Source organism: Aulonocara sp. 'chitande type north' Nkhata Bay, linkage group LG22 (assembly GCF_057382095.1).
Source record: "Aulonocara sp. 'chitande type north' Nkhata Bay isolate Kocher_YH1m ecotype deep benthic linkage group LG22, A_spYH_male_GT1.1, whole genome shotgun sequence".
In the NCBI taxonomy this organism is placed as follows: domain Eukaryota; kingdom Metazoa; phylum Chordata; class Actinopteri; order Cichliformes; family Cichlidae; genus Aulonocara; species Aulonocara sp. 'chitande type north' Nkhata Bay.
Window position 1 is genome coordinate 4212779 of NC_141364.1, and position 24019 is coordinate 4236797.

A 24019-nucleotide genomic window follows, 5' to 3' on the forward strand; every position below is an offset into this window, starting at 1 on the left:
AACAGTTTAATTATTACACCAGCTCCTGTATCTGTGACTCCCAATGTTGCTTCGTGACTTTCTCAGGCTGTGGTTTTTTTTCGGTGCCACAACTCGAAAAAGCTAACTCAGACGCTGCCTGTGTAAACTCCCCTTCGCCTTTGCCTGCTAAGCATAAGACTGTTCGCCCTGCACAGCCCCAGCCGTTGCATCTCGAGCCGACTGCGTGCCCTGTGCAGCCACAGTTAGGGTCCCTCAGCCAGAAGTCTCCGCACCTGCTGGCTCTGCATCCGTCTCCGCTGTGGGTTCAGGACAACCTCTTCAGCCTCCTGTCTCCGCTGGAGGGTCCGAGGGGCCCGTCCAGCCTCCTGCATCATCAGCTGGAGGGCCCGAGGGGCCTGTCCAGCCGCCTGCTGCAGCGCCTCCAGCTTCCACGCCGCCGCCAGCTGCGGCCTCCGTGTCTCCATCCTCGCCGTCCAGCTCCGGCCTCTGCATCAGCTGCACCCACGCCCGGTCCGGCTTCGGCTTCAGCTTCGTCTGGTCCTGCCTCCGCATCGCCTTCGTCTGGTCCTGTGCCCACCAGGCCTCAACCTGTACGCCCGGCGCTTGGGAGCAGCCGCCGTCTTCCACGCGGCTTTTCACGTGGCCGGCCCCCGGAACAGCTGAACTGTGAACTTCTGTGCTGTCCCCCCCAGGTTGGACATTTGCCTCCCTGTTTTGAACTCTTTTTGTGTATTTGTGGACTCTGTTTTGGTCTCATGCTCCTTGTCTTTTGTTTGGTTTCGTTCCCTCCATCCTGGTCCCCCGCCTCCCACCCTGGGTGGGTTGTTTTCTGTTTGTCTTGTGTTTTGGTTCACGGGTTTGGGCTGTCGGGAGCCAGCCCTTGAGGGGGGGGTGATGTCATGGTCCTGAGCCATGTTGGCCCAGTATTCTTAGTTTTTGTGTGTTTTGTATTTTGTTCCCTATTTATGCCTTGGTTCCTAGGTTATTTAGTTAAGATGTTCCTTATTTGGTTACCTCCTGTGTGCCCCTGTGTATCTGTGAGCCCTCGTCTCTCCTTGTGTTTTATTCCATGTTTTCCCCAGCCCGTTATGTCTGTGTTCTCCCCGTGCTCTCTCTCCTGCTGTCTGAACCTCCGTGTACTTCCTGTTTTACTTTGACAGTCTCTTGTCAGTATGCGTCATGTTGTGTTCACTCCTGCCCTGTCTCGTTATGGTTATCTGTGTCAGCTGTGTTCCCCGTGTGCTCCCACTTCCCTCGTTAACCCTCTGTGTATTTATGTCTGCGTCTCCCTCAGTTCGGTGTCGCGTTCTCCCTCATGCTGTGTGTGATTCTCCCTGTGTTTCTTGGTGAGCTTTATATTTAGTTTTTCCCAGTTTAGTTTTGTATTACCTGTGATCTGCCTTTCCAGCAATAAAGCTGTGCTCTCTGAGTTTATTCCCCGTGTCCCCATGAGTGTGCGTTTGGGTCCTCTCCTGCCTGCTACACAGCCGAATCATGACACTGTCTGCCACATTACTTTCCAGCTCTTTAAACGTCGCGGCAAAATGTTGAGGAAAAGCACCGAGTTTTTTAAATGGACTAACAATGAGGTGGAGTTGTTGCTGCGAGTAACACAAAAGTACAAAGTTGCAAAAGCGAGTAAGAGTTAAAGAATTTGAAGAAAAGCTATCTGGAGCATGTACAGACTGATATTAGTCTTAATAGAGCAAACAAAACAACTGCTGTATAATGCCCTCCGCTATCTTAGTTTAATTGGTCAAATGACTGCATCACATGACTAACATGCGTCATCGTTTTAGAAAGTCTGTTTTCGCTGTCCACACTGCGACACGAAAGCACCATTTTCAAATGTATGCGTTTACGAGAGCGCAGCATTTTCCTTGAGTGAAAACGCTGTCTCAGTGTAGACGGGACGCCAAAACAGAGAGAAAACGATGTGTTTTCCAATGAAAGCGCATTAGTGTGGACGTAGCCTTAGAGACTGCGTTTCAGTGCCCCACTGAATGTCCTCTCTCTCACCTGCTTGGGAATTAAAAGGTGTTGGCTACTGCTCATCGTGTCTGTGGACTGTTAATGAAATGTCCATGACATCATTCTGCAGTGACAAAGTGAGGTAAGTAACTCACAACAAAGGAGCAAAAACTGAACAAGTGTTTGTTTACATTGTTGAGTCAACATTGATTATAAAACCTTCGGTGCTCTTTGGCACTGATTCTCCTGTTTGTTCTAAAGTCTTATAATTATGATTATGTCGCCTCATTCAGTGTCAATGATGGTGATGATACAGGAGGATAAAGGTGAGCTCTAACACATCTGTTCAAATTCATACAGCGTTCACATCCCCTCACTGTAGGGGTCGAGTTATATTTTTCCCTAACACCAGAAAAAGTCGCCAGATTTGTCGCTAGTCGCTTTTTAGAAAAAAAGTCGCTAAGGGAGTCTGAAAACTAGCTAAAAATAGCTACAAAGTCGCTAAGTTGGCAACACTGGACTGACGTTTAGTCCGTTTACAGCATCCTGCCATGCGATTGCATTTGCCCCTAACCATTGGGAACCCTCACATTAACTTTTATCGAGTGGAAAAAAGTCCTCCGTTAGTTTTCGTCCTCCAGCTTTACTGTTTATGTTATGCTAACATAGCTTTGTCGTGCTAGCGATCACGTAGCACATCATTATATACCAGGTAGTCCAACTTCAGTAACCCTACAAACGTCACTGCTGTTTACTTTCCTGTCTTCGTTTATGTTGGAAGTGATAGCAGAGCTGTACATTTTAATTTGTTTCATAAATCTCTCAGTCAGAACATGGTGTAATATATTTAGATGGAAGTCTAAATATAAGTTCTGTTTTCATGGATGCCCGGATGTTAAACTTAATTGTTATACCTGGTAGAGCAGCCACACTGATCATTTTATTAAAGATGAAAGAATTTATAAAGTATTTTAACTCTCAGTAATACTGCAGTGATCATTTGACTTAAGGACCTGCAGCGGAGTTTGGGCCCAGACATGGCAAACAACGTCAGACTTAAAGAACGGATACACAACATGAGGCGAGAGAAGGAGAAAAAAGCTCCACCCAGACTGAGCTCCTGATGGGTGAACAGTTTGAGGACAGAAAAAAACCACCTCAGCACAAAAGCACATGAATCTTAATACACCATAGAAGCACATGACAAGAAACAGGCATGAGTAAGGGGTGAGAGTAAGTCGGTGTAGACAGCACATCCGGTCCTGCAGCATGCGCTGGGACTAGACCCGCCGTCCGACCACAGCCTTGGAGATAAGCGTTCAAAGGTGTTTGGAATCTAGGGTGGGGGACACAGGATGGGAACGAAGAGTCTACAGAGTCTGTCATCGGAAACAGAGTTTCCTGTTGGTCAGCTCCAGCCTTGAGACCACAGCTGGCGCCGATATGGTGGCCACATGAAATGATGGTGGTTTCCTTTAGTGCGAACAACTGCATGTCAATTTTACAGTCGAACTAAATGTCCATCAATCTCTCGTTGGAGATTTTGCACTCAAAGACCATTTGTTAACTGTCTATAAATTCTACAGGGTTCATGTGAGTCACATGCTAAATATGCAGTGAAAAACTTTTTTTAAATAAGTCCTGCTGGAGTCAGTTCATTTCCATAGAGAGTCACTTTGCATCAGCAGCACCATGCTCCAGTGCTCTGGGAGAGTTTATAGTCCTGAGAGTTGAACACTGAATGACTGACAGCTGTCCTTCATCACAACAGAAGCCACAGAAATCCTCCTCATCAAAAACATGACTTTGATCTGCGTCCTCATCTGGACTCTCCTCTGCTGCTGCTTCACAGGTAAAGTCCAGAGAATCAAACTCCTCTCCTCTATCAACATCTGTCCCTCTGAAATGAAGCCCACAAAACCATGAAGCTGCTTTATGTTTTTGTCTCTGTGTCCTCAGAGTCTAAACCTCAGGTCCCAGTGACTCAGCCTGGAGCAGTGAGCTCTGCTGTGGGAGGATCTGTGAGCATCAAGTGTAGGACCAGTCAGAATGTTTATGTTTATAGCAACAACCATCTTTTATCCTGGTATCAACAGAAAGATGGAGGAGTTCCAAAAATGCTCATTTATCGTGCTACCACTCGAGCATCAGGGATTCCAGATCGTTTTACAGGCAGTGGATCAAACAAAGACTTCACTCTGACCATCAGTGGAGTCCAGGCTGAAGATGCAGCAGTTTATTACTGTAAAGGAGAATTTAATGTCAGCTCTTGGGAGCTCTTCACACAGTGAAAAACAGTCGTACAAAAACCTCCCTCAGTCAGACTGAACAGAAACTGCAGTAACTTCCAGCTGCAGCAGAGACTGACACAGTTCAATGAACACAAACACAATTTCATGAAGGGACTGAATTTTCCATCACATCACTCAGAAACCTAAAGTTCACTATTAAATGATCATTATGGTGGAAACTTCTTTCTACCCACTCAAAACTCAGGGAATCTCGAACTAACACAGTTGTTGCTGTGAATCTTTGAGTAGTTAGAAGATGCTTGATCATGAACTTTGACCTCAGCTTCATAATGGATCACAGACACACTGTCTTTAAATAAAAGAAACAAATCTCAACAATCAGTCGCCCTGAAGCTCAACGATTTCTGAAGATTATATCGAATCAGTGTAAAGTCAAATATATCCAGTTTTACATTCAGCTCTGATGACACCAGAGTTTTTCAGTTTTTTCTCGTCTTCATGTTCAGACAACAAACATTTGAAAGTGAGGCCTTTAGCCTGCATGTTAGCAGCTTTCAGCCAATCAGAGCAGAGTTCAGGATGAATAAAGTCACTTAGTGCATTAGTGTGAACTCATCTGCCTTCTGCAAAGAGGACCTTCTGTTCATTTAGATCAGCCACAGAAGAGCTCAGGCACACATTTAATAAACAGCTTCACTATCATTAGCTCACACACTGATGCTAAATCAGTAGCATTTCAAGCCAAACACCCATCAACAAGGATTCCTGTCACTCTGTTGACGTCAGAATGAGTCTCATGTCATGTTTTCTTTAGGCTTCCAAGTTCACACAATTCTACCTTTGAGTTTAAACTTTCTTCAGAATTCAGAAAAATGCATGAAACCAAATATTTACTTTGTTTTTGTTGTTTTTAATAATTACTTTGCTTCAAGGAAAATTACCTTCAGTCAAACTACAAATGAAAACCACAAACACTTACAGTCACCAACAACTTTACAGATACAGTTTGGCTTGTTTGGTTTCATAATGTCTCACTGAACATCCAGAAATATCAATTTGTCCTCATTTCTGTCCTTCAGCAGAACAAATATCATTCCCAAAATCCTCCAGTGGATGGAAACTGGTGGTTCACGTCTTTTCCACGTCCATGCAGGATGTTTCACATGTTCATAGTGTCAGTCTGTCCTTCTTTCACACTGTCAGGCTGCACACTGTGAGTCAGGCCTGTGGTAAAGAAATTAACAGAAAATGTTAAAACTGGGAAGTTTAGTAAATGTTACTAACCTGTAGTACCTGCATGTGTTTGTAGATTACTCAGCTGCAGTCATCCATTCTCTATTTCCTGTTTGCGTTGCACTTTAACAAGTTTCACTACCCCTGCATGGTGAATCAACGAGTGTTTGCAGACAAGTCAGCGACTGCAGTGATCTGCTAGAAACCAAACCGCCGTCAGTGCAACCGATTTGAGCCAGCAGTAAGAGTTTGTTGGCTCTGACTACAACCAGTAGGAGCCACAAACTCCAGCAACACCAACTGGTCAACGGAAACTTATTTTCCCCTCGTGACTGGAGGTTGAGATCCTCGGCCTGTGTGACTGAAGGCTGAGGATCCACAAAAGGTTACAAAATACAGAAGATTCATTTGTTTCTTTAATACTTGTAAATTCTGATTCTTGTATAAGAGATTTCTTTAATATTGTAATTATGTTAATTATTAAATGTCTGTTCACAGTAAAAGAAATGATCTTGATATTTAGAAAACAGATTGTTCTTCCTGTAACCTCGGCCTGTTGGTAGTTTAATTCTGCAGTGGGTCACATTCATAAGTTATTTAGTCCCAACTATCAGTTGAATTATTGATCTCAGTATTACTACACATGATTATTGGAGGTACAAGTGATGAATGCAGAAATTAACTTTTTTATTAATAAAAAAACAAGGATCAATGAAAGGAATGATAAATGGAAAGATGTGAAAAGTTATAAATGCAATCAGAAAAATGAATTTGCTGAAGAAAAAAGTGTCTGTCCTCAGTTCCAGCAGGTCACCAACGGAGGAAGAAAAAGGACCATCTCTTATAAGATTGAAACAATCTGGAGTGATCAGTTCAGTAATTCTTCAAGGTTATTTGATATGATCATAGATTTTAATGCATCGTGTTATCCAGTCTTCTTAATTGTCACAGCCTGGGTCTGGGGAGTCTTGATAAAGTAATATGTTCTGTTGGTAGTGTTGGTTGTGCTCTTTCTCCTTTCTTTCTCCTTGTGTGTTTATGTTTGTTTGCACTCCCGGATGTTTTGGCTCGCCGGAGGGATCGTGACCCCAGAAGTGTTCCTGCGCTGGAGGCAGCCACACCTGCCGCTCGTTACCGGCAGCCGGCTGCAGCAGATTACGCTCGTTGGGAGTGCGATATTTAAGAGTGTGGATCCAGTCGGTGTGGGATTCTTAACGTCAAAACCTGTTGAATACAACTGTAGACAAGCTAGTGCGAATGACCTCGCTACTGTGGATCCCGGCTGAGCTGTGTTGTCTGTGCGCCACCAGGAATCGGGAGTCCCAGATTGGAATTGGGGTTTTTTGGAGTTGTCACCTTTCACCATTTATGGACACTTGCACTGTGTGGCGATTCAGCGAGAATCACACGAGAGCCACAGTGCTGAACATTGTTGTGGTTTTTTCCCTCACTCTTCACCTGCACCCGAGTCCTGCATTTGGGTCCTCCTGTTCCACAACTCCACATCTGCCATCGCAGTCCGTGACATTGATGGGATGTTAAAAACACATCAGAATCAGAATCAGAAAGGGGTTTATTGCCAAATGTTGAGCAGGTTTACAACATCAGGAAATTGCTGCGGTGCTTCAGTGCAAACATGGTGTCATAAATAGCACTTAAATAGACATGAAAAAATAAAAGTAGGAATAAGAATTAAAAGTGCTACGTAGAAAGATATGTGCATGAGCTATACATGAGATATATACATGAGAATAAGAATTAAGAGTGCTACGTAGAAAGATATATACATGAGTGCAGGTGGTGATCAGTGCCAAACATGGAATGATACAGTGAACACAGCGTAGGGTCATGTGTTAGTGGTGGGGACAGTCATATGGTTATTGTTCATGTGTCCAACAGCAGAGGGGAAGAAACTGTTCTTGTGGCGAGAGGTTCTGGTGCGGATGGACCGGAGCCTCCTGCCTGAGGGGAGCAGGTCAAACAGACTGTGTCCAGGGTGAGAAGGGTCAGCTGAGATCCGAGCTGCACGCCGCAGTGTCCTGGAGGTGTACAGGTCCTGCAGAGATGGGAGTCTGCAGCCAATCACCTTCTCAGCAGAGCGCACAACACGCTGCAGTCTCTGTTTGTCCCTGATAGTGGCTCCAGCGTACCACACGGTGATGGAGGAGGTGAGGATGGACTCGATGATTGCAGTGTAGAACTGCATCATCGTCCGTGTTGGCAGGTTGAATTTCTTCAGCTGCCTCAGGAAGTACATCCTCTGCTGGGCTTTCTTGATGACGGAGGTGATGGTGGGCTCCCACTTCAGGTCCTGGGTGATGGTGGTACCCAGGAAGCGGAAAGAGTCCACAGAGGTTAAACGTTAAAAAAAAAAAGTAACTTACTGAACTGTAAAAATTTAAAAAAAGGAATATATTTTCTAATATAAGGCCCAACAGAGACTGTACTTCCTGAGAATTCTCAGGAGGAATAACATCACACAGAAACTGCTGGTGTCCTTCTACAGAGCCACCATTGAGAGTGTTCTAACTTACTGCATATGTATTTGGTACACTAGCTGCACAGGGGCTCAGAGGAAAGCACTCCAAGGGATCATTAACACCGCCCAAAAGATCACTGGCTGCCCTCTCCCCACACTGGAAGTTCTACACAACGCCCACTGTTTTAAAAAGGCCCAAAACATCATAAAAGACACCTCACATCCTGGCCACTCCCTGTTCGAATTGTTGCCCTCAGGCAGACGGTACAGGGCAATCAGAGCAAGGACTAATAGACTCAAACACAGCTGTTATCCAACTGCAATAACACATCTGAATACTACAAAAAAATGTCCATCACGCCACTCTTGTGTTAATCTATGCACGGCCTGAAGCATGTGTGTGGGAATGTATGTGAATGTTTTACTGTTACATCTTATTAGTATTTTAAGTATTCTATCTATTTTATTTATTGAATTTTATTGTTTTATTTATATTTTGATATTGCTAGGGATGATGCAATGATCGGGGACCATTCTTCATTTCGTTGTTCTCGTGACAATGACAATAAAGTTTCTGATTCTGATTCTGATTCTGAGGTGATGGGGGTGTCAGTCAGGATGATGGGGGGGGAGTGGGGCTGTGTGCTTCCTGAAGTCCACAATAATCTCCACTGTCTTCTGGGCATTCAGCACCAGGTTGTTGTGGCTGCACCAGGACACCAGACGTTCAACCTCCCTCCTGTAGGCAGACTCATCCCCGTCCGAGATGAGTCCAATAACGGTGGTGTCATCTGCAAACTTGATTAGCTTGACAGACTGGTGGGTGGAGGTGCAGCAGTTGGTGTACAGGGAGAAGAGCAGAGGAGAAAGAACACAGCCCTGAGGGGAGCCGGTGCTGATGGTCCGGGAGTCCCAGACATTCTTTCCCAGCCTCACATGCTGCTTCCTGTCTGTCAGGAAGTCAGTGATCCACCGGCAGATGGGATCAGGCACATTCATCTGGGAAAGCTTGCCTCGGAGATGGTCTGGAAGGATGGTGTTGAAGGCAGAGCTGAAGTCCACAAACAGGATCCTGGCGTAGGTTCCTGGGGAGTCCAGATGCTGCAGGATGAAGTGTAGGGCCATGTTGATGGCGTCGTCTACAGACCTGTTGGCTCTATATGCAAACTGCAGGGGTCCAGGAGGGGGGCCGTGAGGGTCCTGAGATGGGAGAGAACTAGGCGCTCAAATGACTTCATGACCACAGATGTCAGAGCCACGGGTCTGTAGTCATTTAGTCCAGTGATCCTAGGTTTCTTGGGGACAGGGATTATGGTGGAGGACTTGAAGCAGGCACCATGTATTCATATTACTTGTTGGGGAAACAATAAGTGTGCGTCTGAGCTGGTTGGAGGGTAGAAAACTAGATTAGAGGCAGATTAGAAACTAGAAAGGATTGGGGTTGTGAAATTAATTTTTTAATCACCTCTGTAAATCCTTCCCCTCACATTCGTCTGGAATAATCAGGGCCCATCTTATCTGAATGAACCCATAACATCATATCACCCTATTAGAGCACTTCGCTCTCGCTCTGCAGGCCTACTTGTTGTTCCTAGAGTATTTAAAAGTAGAATGGGAGGCAGAGCCTTCAGTGTTCAGGCCCCTCTTCTGTGGAACCAGCTTCCAGTTTGGATTCAGGAGACAGACACTATCTCTACTTTTAGGCTTCAAACTTTCCTTTTTGCTAAAGCATATAGTTAGGGCTGGACCAGGCTGCTGGGGGATTCCCACCTTTACTCCCCTTTGACTCACTATGTGTTTAAACACCTCTCTGTATTTAATCAATAGTTATTATTAATCTCTGTCTCTCTTCCACAGTCTGTTTTTTCATGTATTTATATCTATTTTTATAAATTACAAACTAAGTAATGTTTTATAAATGCTGAATTTAGCACTTACTAATGTCTTACTAATGCTTTTTACTGTGTCAATATTAAGTGTTACAAATACATTGATGTTAGAACTGTGTCTTATGTTCTGTTGTTCATTATGTTTCTGAATAATTTCAGCTTTTCTCAGGAGAAGAAATCAAAACTATTTCTCTCCACTAGATGTCATGAATTCTTTCATTATTCAGTCGAGGGAGGCTTTGTAAGCTCAGGACAGCTGCAGCTGACTGACTCTGTGTGTTTGCATATGTGTCCTGCCTCTCTGCTCACAGCTGTTAAGAGGCCAGTGTTGATCAGTGGCTGTCCAGGCCTTTCAGAGCCACTCACACACCAGCAGCACAATGATGATGTCACTGACTCTACTGCTGGCCACCCTGGGGCTCCTTGTTCAGGGTGAGACTCTCTGTGAAAACTTTGCTTCAGCATGCAGCCAGGTTCACCACAATGATGTTCTGCTCTGATGGAGAAACTCTGAAACCAGCAGCACTGACCTTCTTCCATCTGTTCTCCATGTTAGAGAAATGATCCTCTAATGTTTGGATGTTCATCATCTCAATAACTTTTCTCCACTTTTTCATGTTTCCAGCTTCATCAGCAGAAATCATCCTGACTCAGACTCCTACAGCTCAGTCTGTTGTTCCAGGACAGACTGTCTCTGTCAGATGTAAAGCCAGTTCAAGTGTTGGCTCATGCCGCCACTGGTACCTTCAAAAGGACGGAGAATCTCCCAAACTCTTAATTTATTATGCTACCAGCCGTCAGTCTGGAGTTTCTGATCGTTTCAGTGGAAGTGGATCTGGGACTGACTTCACTCTGACTATCAGCAGAGTTCAGGCTGAAGATGCAGGAGTTTATTACTGTCAGCAGTGTAGCAGCCGCCCGTTCACACAGTGATACAACGCCGTACAAAAACCTCACACAGCTGGAGAGGAACTGAGAAAAAAGATCATCTGAACTGACAGCTGCTCAGAAACACACATTATTTCATGTTGATAAAATACTTTTATATTTTGTTATAATATTTTTTTTATAAATGTTAATATCATCAGTTATAACATTTTCATTATTTTTTATTATTTTGATTTAAAGTTCTTTGTGTACAAAATTTTTATTTTATTGCTACAATTAATTATCTGTAAAACTGTCATGGTCCTGCGGCCATGACTCAGTGACTTTGTGTTTGTGTTCTTTATTGTTATTACTTTCATTATTATTCGTGGCTGTTTTGGGATGGTTTGTGTTTGGGATTTTAGATACTGGGTTCTGGGTTTGTGCTCCCTCTGGTGGTCGCTGGTGTTAGTGTTCCCCTGTCTCATCAGGTTAATCAGGTCCAGCTGTTTCTCCCACCTGTGTGTGATTTCCCAGTGTCTCTCTGTGTATTTATAGTGTGTGTTTACCTCTTTTCCTCGTCGCGTCGTCTGTGTTCATACCCAGTGAATTCCCCTGCGTGCTCTCCCTGCTGTTCTCCCTTCATGTTCAGGTTTACCACTCCTTTGTGTAGTTTCTCCCAGTTTAGTTCGTCCTTAGTTCTGTTTGCCATCTCCACTTTATGTTCAGTATTGTCAATAAATCGCCTTCACATCTAAGGAAGTGCTGCATTTGAGTCCTCCACTCTTCACACGGCCGCTGCCCCGAGCCGTGACAAAAACAGAGAATATCCAACGAGTGAAAGCAATCATTTAAATATTTGATCTTTGAATTATGAAAGTTAGAAACAATTTTCTCAAAGTCAAAAGACTAATGACTAATTCATCCTGCTTTAAATTCCACACAAGCACAAATATTTATGATTATCATGTAATCATCTTTAAAGCAAAAACTTCAGGCAACATGTCTCTGAAGTGTTTTAGGTACATGCTCTATATTATATATTACTACATTTGAATTTAATTTATCAGTACATACTGACAGTTATAAGTATTTCCATTAACACAGCTGATTTGAGAGTATTTATGTTCTATTTTAAATTATTGTTAGCATTACTGTCAGCAATGAAAATGGGATCATAGTAATTCACTGTAAGACAACAAGAGATACAGACTGTTTTCTCTCTGCTCCTGTTTTTGGTAAAGTTCTCCATGCAAATGATACCATGTACTTTAATTATGTCACTGAATCTCTTTATTAATATAGTTTTAATGTGATGATCAGAATCAAATGCAGGACAAAGAACTGCTTCAGGATGAGAAATTATGAAGAGCAGCTGGTTCATCGACCGCTGACGTGACCCAAACAGCTCGACTCACATTAGATGTGGACATAAGAACACATTCAACCTTTTTACTACACCTGATGTTTAACAATCTGCCCTGTTGGAACTTTTCACGGTTTTCTTCCTCCTTTTGCTTCCGTGTGTCCTTTTGGGAGGAGCTACATCCCCTTTATTAAAAGCTTTATTAAAAGACCAGCAGCAGCCTTGTGGCATCTCATCTCATCCTCTCATTCTTTGAGCCATAAATTTAGGGACTGCAACAGGATCAACAGATGTTCACATTTTAAAGCATCTTTCATACTTTTTTAACTTTTGTGATCATTTTGGCTGTGTTATAACTTGTGACATGGATTTTTGCAGGAAATCTTCTTTTTGCCTCTCCGTGAATCCCTACCTTATCATGGTGGAGGGTTTGTGTGTCCCTGGGATCCCAGTGGCTATGTTGTCTGGGTGCTTTTGCCCCCTGGTAGGGTCTCCCATGGCAAATTGGTCCTGGGTGAGGGACCAGACAAAGAGCGATTCAGAAGAACCTTATGAAGAGAACATTGAGGGAACAGTTTACCCTGCCCGGGATAGGGTTATCGGGGCCCCGCCCTGGAGCCAGCCCCAGGGAGGGTGCCCGAGGGCGAGCGTCTGGTGGCCGGGCCTTAGTCCATGGGGCCCGGCCGGGCACAGCCCGAAGAGGAGACATGGGCCCATCCTCCCGCAGGCCCACCACCTTCAGGAGGTGCCATAGGGGACGGGTGCATTGTGTGCCGAGCGGAGGCCCTGGCGGACTGACCCCCGGCTGCCAAGACTGGCAATAGGGACATGGAATGTCACCTCTCTGGTGGGGAAGGAGCCTGAGTTAGTGCGTGAGGTTGAGAGGTACTGGCTAGATATAGTCAGGCTCACCTCTACGCATGGCTTGAGCTCTGGAACCAGTCTCCTGGAGAGGGGCTGGACTCTGTCTCAGTCTGGAGTTGCCCCTGGTGAGAGGCGGCGGGCTGGGGTCAAGGTCAAGGTCAAGGTCAAATTTATTTATATAGCACATTTCAAACAGCCGATGCTGCACAAAGTGCTTAACAATATAAAAATGGTATTAAAAAGCAACAATGTAATACAATAATAACAGTAAAAAACAATAAAAGGACAGTAAAAGAATTAAAACAATAACTAAACTAATTCAAATAAGACCAAAATGCTTGGGTCATAGTGTGTTAAAAGCCAGGGCATAGAAATGTGTCTTTAGTAAAGATTTAAATTGCTCAAGTGCAGATCTAATATTTAAGGGGAGACTATTCCAAAGTCTGGGACCTGCCACAGAGAAGGATCTATCACCACGGGATTTGAGGTTAGTCCGTGGGATGGACAATATTAGTTTTGAGCTAGACCTCGTGGTTTTTCCTGGAGCATAGGCAGAGAGGAGCTCAGACAGGTAAGGAGGGGCTCGGGCATTAAGTGACTTCAAAACAAAAAGTAGAAGTTCAAATTGGATCCTGTAGGAGACAGGAAGCCAGTGTAAAGAAGCTAAAACTGGGGTTATATGCTCTCTCCGTTTGGTACCAGTTAGCAGGCGAGCAGCAGCATTTTGAACCATCTGAAGACGATGGATGGTGGCCTGATCTAGACCATAATACAATGAATTGCAGTAGTCCAATCTGCAAGTAAGAAAAAGGTGTATAACACGCTCAAAGACGTTAGCCGGAAGGTATGGCTTTACCTTGGCTAGCTGTCTTAACGGAAAAAACAGGACTGAACTACTGCACTCACCTGCTTATTCAATTTAAAAGAACCATCAATGTAGACACCGAGGTTTTTTACATGTGTTTTACAATACGAGGAGAGGGTACCCAGAGTGCTGTCGATATGATTAAAGTTGCCAAAAATGACAACCTCAGTTTTATTTTCATTTAGCTTTAAAAAAATTTAATGACAACCACTGTTTGTCATCGTCAAGGCAGCGTAATAAGAGCTGCGGATGGTCTGACCCTGCTTTTAAAGGTAGATAAATCTGCAAATCATCAGCAAAACAATGAAATGAAATGCTGTACCGCGAGAAGATGGAGCCCAATGGCAACAAATAGAGTGCGAACAGGGCAGGACCCAAAATAGAGCCTTGAGGTACACCGTATTTAAGAGGGGCTATTTTGGAGTTGTGGGGGCCCATATTGACATAAAAAAAACCTTTCTGACAAATAGGACCGAAACCACTGTAGGGCAGATCCTTTTAGGCCAGCGTGAAATTCTAGCCGTGATAACAGGATGTCATGGTCGACCGTGTCAAAAGCTGCTGACAAGTCCAACAATAAAAGGGCAGCAGGGCTGCCAGAGTCCAGAGTTAAAAGAATATCGTTAAAAATCCTTAAAAGTGCCGTCTCAGTGCTATGTAGTGATTTAAAACCAGATTGAAATTTTTCAGAGATCATATTAAAATCAAGGTGTGCCTGCAACTGTAGGTAGACCACTTTCTCCAAGACTTTAGATAGGAAAGGAAGCTTTGAGATAGGCCTGTAGTTGGACAGAACAGTTGGGTCCAGGTTTTGTTTTTTAAGAAGAGGCTGAACTACAGCTTGTTTAAAGCATGATGGGACGCAGCCTGTAGCAAGGGACGTATTAATTAATCTCAGGATGAAAGGCCCAACAATATTAAAAGTGCTTTTAAGCAAGCTCGGGGGAGACAATCAGAGGGGCAGTGTGATGATCTTAGGTTACTAACTACCGCGGTCAAGTCCTTAAGGGAGACGGGATCAAACTGCTCTAAGACAGCTGAGCACACAGGAGAAGGACTCTGATCTGAGGCAGCAGACAACGAGACAAGGGCCCTGATCGATAGGATCTTGTCATTAAAAAATGCTAAAAAATCATCGCACATACTTGGTGAAGAAGTGACTCCAGAATTATCACATAAACTAAGAAAGCGATTAAGAACGTTAAAAAGTACCTGAGGCCTGTGACTGTTTACTGACACTAAGTTTGAGACAAACTGTGTCTTTGCAGTTTTTACAGCTTCTTGGTAAGCAGAAAGACGAGTCCTTAAAATCTGTAGGGAAACATACAATCTGTCCTTTTTCCATCTCCTTTCAGCGCGTCTGTAGTCACGTCTGAGGGAGCGCGTATGTTCATTCAACCACAGCTCTGATAAATGCTTAGCGCGCAGTCCTGAGCGGAGCAATAGAGTCCAAGATATCAGTGCAGGTAGAATGAAGAATGTCCGAAAGGTCCTCAACACTTTTACAGTTGGAGTTCATTATTCCAGAGTCCATAAAGGCAGCAGAAAAAGCGTCGCTGTTAGTACATTAAGCGATCGCTTTTTGTGCGCTGGGACGTACGGCTTATCCATCGAGCAGCGCAGTGTTAGAGTGAACAACACAGGAAGATGATCGGAGATGCGCAACTCGGATATTTCCGTGATGCACACATCCAACCCGTGGGAGAGCACCAAGTCCAGTGTGTGACCTTTTTCATGCGTGGGACCAGTAACCCACTGGGTCAAGTTAAAAGAGTCAATAATATTTAAAAAGTCCTTGACCAAAAGTTTAGAGTCACAGCAGACATGGATGTTAAAATCACCAAGGATTAAAAAACTGTCAAATTTAAGAATGATTCCAGCCATAAAACCTTAAAACTCTTTGATAAAATCCTTGTTAAACTTGGGAGGGCGATATATGAGGGCACACAGCAAAGGTGCAGCAGAATTCAGGTGTAACTCAAACAGCTGGAGTTCAAAACTAGAGCAACTTTAATACATTTTCAGTGACCCTTCACTCTAAGAGGACAACTGGTTCCAAGTCAATGCAGCAAATTGACTCACAACAAAAGAGTCAGATGATTTCCATAGAGAGGCACTTTGCATCAGCAGCACCATGCTCCAGTGCTCTGGGAGAGTTTATAGTCCTGAGAGTTGAACACTGGATGACTGACAGCTGTCCTTCATCACAACAGAAGCCACAGAAATCCTCCTCATCAAAAACATGACTTTGATCTGCGTCCTCATCTGGACTCTCCTCTGCTGCTGCTTCACAGGTAAAGTCCAGAGAATCAAACTCCTCTCCTCTATCAACATCTGTCCCTCTGAAATGAAGCCCACAAAACCATGAAGCTGCTTTATGTTTTTGTCTCTGTGTCCTCAGAGTCCAGAGGACAGATCACAGTGACTCAGCCTGGAGCAGTGAGCTCTGCTGTGGGAGAAACTGTGAGCATCAAGTGTCGGACCAGTCAGGATGTTTTTCTCTCTAGCTATTTAGCCTGGTACCAACAGAAAGATGGAGGAGTTCCTAAACTGCTCATTTATCGTGCTAGCACTCGAGTATCAGGGATTCCAGCTCGCTTTACAGGCAGTGGATCAAACTCTGACTTCACTCTGACCATCAGTGGAGTCCAGGCTGAAGATGCAGCAGTTTATTACTGTCAGAGTTATCACAGCATCAATAGTCAGCGTGTGTTCACACAGAGAAAAACAGTCGTACAAAAACCTCAGAAACTGAAGTGACTGCTGCAGCTGGAAGATACTGCAGAGACTGATACAGTTCACTGAGGACACACACACACACACACACACACACACACACACACACACACTAATGTTAATGTGGGTTTGACTCAAAACATCAGACTTGTGTCCATCCTGACGAGCTCGCACAGAAGAACATGTGAAACACAAAACAGTTGATACTGTGAGTCAGATCTGTGATGAAGAAACTCTCCTGTAAATATTCAAACTGGGAAGTAGTTATTAAATGAGAATATTTTAGTAAACTGCAGTACTGATATATGTATGTATGTAGATTGCTCAGCTACATTCTTGGTCACAGAAATATTTCACATGATTTGATCTGAAGATTTAAAGTTTAGTTCATCAAGTCTTTAACTTCATCTTTGTGACATAAATTATTCTGACATTTACACTTTTTAACCTGCACTGATGTTCTGAAAGAGACATTTTTAGTGTCTCCTATGTTGAGAAAGAAAGTTTCGTTTTTCTTTGGGTTATTTTATCAATTCTGACTTTGAAGAAAACCAGGACGGGTCTCATCATGGGTCACATGCAGGTTACAATAATCTGTCACCATGTTTTCTACTTCTTCTACACCCAACAGCAAAGATCATCACAAAATCCAACATGATGGAAAATAATGCAGCTGCAAAAGACCTTAAAACTATTTATAACAGGGAGCAGCTGTTGGCTGTTATTCTATTTTTAACTTATTGCTTTTTCTTTTCTTTTTTTTAGTTGTTTTCATTTTTTTACATTTACACTCTGATGTGATACAGCACATGTGATTCTCTCAGTCAAAGTTACTGAAGCAGAGATTTTCAGTGTATGGAAGCATCACTGCTGAAGCTGAAGGATGATTATCAGACAGAAGAGCAGCTGAATGGAAACACATGAAAACCACTATTTGAAGACCTCAGTTTTTATTTGAAGTATTAAAACCATCAACAGTGCCACAAGCATGAAAACATGAAAACTATCAAAGCAATACAGACACAGAGGGAGCAGACTGAGAGAAGCTGCAGACTAAAGCCAGTATCAGAGTCCCAGTGAGTCAGCTCAGGACTGGGAACACTGGTCTGTCATCAGAGTCTCTGAGAGTGGAGTGTGGGAGCCCTGGGTGGCCTCACAGGTCACAGAGCCCACCTTCTCCCACTGGTCTGCAGGGAGCCTCAGGGTGCTGCTCCAGCTGTAGTGGCCGTCATTCTGCAGCGCCCCGGGGCTCCTGCTCTCCTCCCAGCTGATGCTGCCACTGCCATCCACCTTCCAGGACAGCCTCCAGTCTGAGGGGAAGCCCTTGTTGGCCACACACATGACTGTAGCCTTCCCCTGCTGCAGCTCCTCACTAGAGGGCGCCAGCACGGTCAGGGAGGGGGGGACTCGACCCACTGCAGAGAGAGAGAGAGAGATGTTAGAGAAACTGGGAGTTGAAACTGCTCTCCAGCTGTTTCACTTCTCTATCTGAGATTGGTAACCATAGAAACAGACAGGCTTCACTGCTGAACCATGGCAACAGACGAGTTTCAGTACCAAAGACAAAAATATTAAAGCGTTTCTTTGACTTCTGATGTTCTCATGTGCGTTATGTTTGTATTATTTATTAGTTTTATAATTAGAAAACAAACAGAAATTAACATGTCAGATTTTTCTCATAAACTTGTCATAAACAATTGTATGTAAAACAGAAAAAAGCATAGACCTTTTTTTGCTCTATTAGGGAACAATAAAGATAACTGTACTTACTCACACATTAAAATTCATAAAATCATCAACCCTCAGACAGCAAACTGTTAATGTGTCGTTAATAATGTTAAATCTTTAAGAACTATTAATTTTAGTTTGCAGCAAAAGGTTGAAGACAAAACTTTTATGAGAATGTAAAATATATAAACGTTTTCTACTTTTCTTCAAGAAAAAAAAAAAACTTTTGAAAGTTTAATTTCCAGTGAAAATAAATACACAAGACGATTTTAGTCTGAATTCAAAATTTACACTGATATTAGATTTTATATTTATGAGAAACATGAAGTATTTATGTAGAAGGAAATGAAATGAACCTTAATGATACAAGTTTGAGCTTCATAAATGAGTGAAATGTACTTACAGTTAACATCCAGTCTGGTTCCTCCACCGAACGTGTACCACAGTGATACAAACTCATTGAGGCGCCGTACAAAAACCTCTGACTGTAGAGAGACACGGCTCTCTGACTCTGAGACAAACAAACTCAACAAAATCATTCACTGTTTGCATAATGTTATAAATATAAAAACTGAAATAGAAACAGTGCAACATGCTTTTATAAGTTGCATTTTTAAAATTAGATTCACAGTTCAGATAATTTTATTAATTCCAAAGTTTGTTTGCAGCTTTCCCACACTACCTGCTCACATGGTCAAACTCACACAGCCTACAGTCTTTAAACAATAATCACGAGCACTGTTGCACGTCAAGGCAGAGATAAACAAGCAATGAGGTCAAGGAAAAAGTAAATAAATGCATCAAAATGAACAAAAATGTTCAAAATAAATAAACAGAATATGAAGGGTAAATGTCTGAAAATGAAGAATCACAGAAACATTCATCTAAACGACTCCTGTCAGCGTTCAGGAATCTAACAGCTGAGGGAATGAAGGATTTGAAGTTTCTGTTTGTTCTACACTGAGGTTCAAGGTAACGGTGACCTGAGAACAACTTCCTGAACTCAGATGACAAAACACGTTCAGGATGGATAATAATGTTTTTGTCCTTCATTTTCAGAGTGTCTCTCACCTGATTGTGATCCAGGACAAGCGGCAGTGTTTAAGACCAGCATCAGCATCTCTTCTTTGCTGGTCCGTCTGCTCAAAACATGTTAGTAACAGGCTGCCTTTACGTCTCGTGCTGTGTTTACCTTTCCTTGTTCTCCTTGTGCTCTCAGGAGCTTCTCAGATCCACCAGTCACATTATCAGCAGTTTGCATACCGACCTGTACGCAGGTCATGCTCACGCTGCTTCATGTTCACAGACTCACATTTCATCACCTGTCTGCTCTCCTGCCTTCAACTGTTCTTCATCACTGGATTGTATTGTATCTTTATTTGTTTCAGACATATAAAACAAAAAACAATATATACACACTACATATATTTTCATTTACAGATACGAATATATATGTAGATATACACACACACACACGTATGTGTTCAGATAAACAAAAAATATATAATGAAATAAAACAAAATCGTCTGACATAATGTAACAATGTTTGGTCTGAAAAGGAGTAGGAAGAAGTATGAACATACTTATTAATTCCTACCCCTGCTCAACATCTTATTGATCCCACATAATTCACCTAATTCCCATCATCACATACTCCACACGATACACGAGGAGAACCTATATAAACTTGGCTACCGTGATTGATATAATTTGGATATAATTTGATATTTTTATACATACAATGGGTGATCATCTTTATCGGTATCATATTCTTCCAAAATCAGTTTTCGAAGTATTTTCATGAACTTACTAATTCCTGAGCATTGCTGTAGATCTATAGTAAAACTATTCCACAGTTTTACCCCATAAATAGTGACACAAAAGGTTTTAACCTTTGACCGTGCTTTAAGAATCCTTAGATTCAATTTCCCCCTCAATTCATAGTCTCCTTCTCTGTCATAGAACATCCTCTGTATATTTCCTGGTAACATATTGTATCTGGCCTTGTACATAATTTTTGCAGTTTTATATTTTATAAGATCCATAAACTTCAGTATTTTTAATTTCAAAAACATGATGTTAGTATGGTCTCTAAATCCTGCTTTATTAATCATCCTGATTGCTTTTTTTTGAATTTTACATATTGGTTGAAGTGCAGTTTTATATGTGTTTCCCCAAATTTCCACACAGTATTCCAAATATGGCAATATAAGTGAACAATAAAGTACCCGGAGTGATTTGGAAGGCAAAAAATATTTAACTTTACTTAGTACGGAGATGCTTCTTGACAGTTTGGCTTGTATATGCTTTATGTGAGGTTTCCAGCAGATTTTGTTATCTATTATCACACCCAGAAATTTTGTATCCGAAACTTGCTCTATTTCAACATTGTTTACTAATAATTTTGCTCCTGCATCTTTTTTACAATTTCCGAATAACATAAATGTAGTTTTTTCCAAATTTAATGATAGCTTATTTCTATCAAACCATGTTTTCAGTTTAATCATTTCTTGTGTGACAATTTCCAAAAGCTGCTGTAAGTTCTCTCCAGTACAAAAAATATTTGTATCATCTGCAAATAGAATAAACTGTAGTATATCTGATGTTCTGCATATATCATTGATATAGAGGATAAACAGCTTTGGTCCCAATACTGACCCCTGCGGAACTCCACAAACAATGTCCATACACTCTGATTGATATTCCCCAATTTTCACAAATTGCTGCCTGTCTCTCAAATAACTCTTTACCCATTCTAACACCACTCCTCTAATGCCGTAGTACTCCAGTTTATCAAGTAATATGTCATGATTAATTGTGTCAAAAGCTTTTTTTAGGTCAATGAATACACTAACTATACATTGTCTTTTATCTATATTGTTGGTGATATTTTCGATCAGTTCCATTAATGCCAATGATGTTGATCTATTTGATCTAAAACCATACTGACTATCCATTATTATTTTGTGTTTATCTATAAATTTGTCAAGTCTATTACTAAAGACTTTTTCCAGTATTTTTGAAAATTGAGAAAGTAGAGAGACAGGCCTATAATTTGTGAATTGGTGTCTGTCACCATTTTTAAACAGTGGTGTTACTTTAGCTGTTTTCATTTGTTTTGGGAATGTACCAGTTTGTAAGGACAAATTGCAAATGTGTGTTAAGGGTTTGGAAATGCCCTCTATCACTCTCTTAACGATTTCCATATCAATGTCGTCAGAGTCTGTAGAGTTTTTTGTTTGTGATTTCCCAACAATATCAATGATTTCCATTTCTTCCACCACCGTTAAGAACATTGAATGAGGATTGCGGTCAATGAGTCTAGTTTCTTTCTCTACAGAATCTGTTATATCAGGAATTGTTTCAGCCAAGTCTGGCCCAACACTTACAAAGAATTTGTTGAAATCATTTACCACCTCGCTCATATTAGTAATGTTTCTATCATTATTTGTGAAATACGAAGGATAGTCTGCCTCCCCTGAGCCCTTTTTGATGATGGTATTTAATGTTTTCCAGATCCCTTTAATATTATTTTTATTCATAATCAGTAATTTTTCATAGTATTCCTTTTTACATGACCTTAAAATACTCGTTAATTTATTTTTATATTTCTTGTATTTATTTTCAGCTTCTGTACTTCTGTTCATTATAAATTCTCTGTATAAGGCATTTTTCTTCTTACATGCATTTTGCAATCCTTTTGTAATCCATGGGCACTCTGCATATTTTTGTTTTTTACTATATTTCTTTACTGGGCAATGACTATTATATAACAGTTTAAATTTTCCTAAAAAAATCTCATAAGCTTTATCAATATTTTTTTCCTTATACAGCATCTCCCATTCTTGCTTGAGTAAATCACTTTTGAATGCGTTTATTGACTCTTCTGTTCTCACTCGTTTGTATTTTATTGTGTTTTGCTGTTTAACCTTCCTGTAATTGCTGTTATACACTATAAAAACAGGTAGATGATCACTGATGTCATTAATTAGGAGACCACTTATGGTTCTATTTTCTATTTCATTAGTAAATATATTGTCTATTAGGGTTGCCGACTGTGCTGTAATCCTGCTGGGCTTAGTGATCACTGGAAAAAGTCCCAAGCTATACATTGTATTAATAAATTCCTCTGTCGCTCTCTGCTTGTTTGGATTTAGTAGATCTATGTTAAAATCCCCACAAATGAACATGACTTTTTGATTTGTCCTAATGAATGTTTTATCTACCCACTCCTTAAAAATTTCAATATTAGAACCTGGTGTTCTATATATACAGCTTATAATGACATTTTTCTCTTTTCCCATACTAATTTCTATTGTTACACACTCTAATATATTATCTACCGCCATCGTCATTTTTTCTACCACCTTGTATTTTAAATTTTTATCCACAAACAAGGCCACACCACCGCCATTCTTATTCTTTCTATTTGTAAGATTTAATTCATATCCATCTATTACACAGTGCAACATTAATCATGTTGAGCTCAGTACACTCATCCATCCAGCTCACTCAGCCAACATCCCTCCCACTGGAGCGACCCCCACTCCACCTGCCAAAACCTTCACTTTTGTGATCCCCACACTAAGAAATCGTCTCCAGTGCCATTGTTTATTATTGTGTTGCATAATAAAGCTTCTGAGTGAACTTTATCCTGACTTCCTGTGATTGAATCTGCATTTCTCTCCACATCCATGTGCCGGCCTTTATTAACTTTTTTTATTAGCATCAAAAAAGTTCAACCTTCTTCTTCTTTTTCTCTAAATAAATAAATAGGTTTGTTTTAAATGCCAGAGGCCCACCGGAATGTTTGCCTGTCGGCTCTCCACTGCTGTATTCAGAATCAGAATCAGAATACTTTATTAATGCCAAAGGAAATTATTGACAGATGGCAAAAATTCCACATGGCAACTCTGCTTATTTGTGTTTTTTTTATTCAATCATTTACATCAGTGTATTGACACCAATAAACTATACCAATTTGAATAAACTTTGGCACAGTGGAAAATAAGCCCCCCTTGTACACTGTTATGCAACCAAGGAAAAGTTGTGAATCGTTATTGTTGAAACGACAACACACATTCAGCTCGCTTCTGCACTACTATAAACTTCGGCTTTGAGAGTTTTGAGAACGCTCTCGAAAACGCATACATTTCAAAACGGAGCTGTCCCGTCGCAGTGTGGACACTCTAAAACGTCGACTTTCTAAAACGATGACGCATTTTAGTCATGTGATGCAGTCATGTGACCAATTAAACAAAGATAGCAGAGGGCATTATACAGCACTTGTTTTGATTGCTCTCAATTTTGACAGCACTAAAAAAAGATTAATATCAGTTTGTACATGCTCCAGATAGCTTTTCTTCAAATTCTTTAATTCTCACTCGCTTTTGCGCAGGACTGGAACGTTTTCAATATGGATGCACAACTCTGTGAAAACGACTGAAAACGCTAGTGTGGACGCGGAGCATTTTCAGAAGAAAAGGCCGTTTTCAAATCTATCCGGGCTAGTATGGACGTAGCCTTAGGATCAGGTTGTGCAGGCTTTGTGCAGGTGATCATGTCTGAAACATCAAATTCTTCTCTGTCCCTGTCATCTGCGTGTGACTGGTTCCTGACATGGAGCTCATGTCCCTGATGTAAAAATGAGGAGAAAACTTGTCACTCTATGAAATGCCTCTGACTGTGAAAAGGTGCGGCTGTAAGGAAAACTGGAGAGGACCCCGCCTGGGAGCAGTGTCATGACCAAACATGGCGAGACTCTCCCATGCCCCTGACAATCTGCTC

General features: G+C 41.8%; 1 pseudogene; it reads right to left on the minus strand.

Annotated features, from left to right (window-relative positions):
- Positions 1-17590: 17590 nt before the first annotated feature.
- On the minus strand, positions 17591-19530 carry LOC147303252 (Ig kappa-b4 chain C region pseudogene; annotated as a pseudogene).
- Between the last annotated feature and the right edge of the window lie 4489 nt (positions 19531-24019).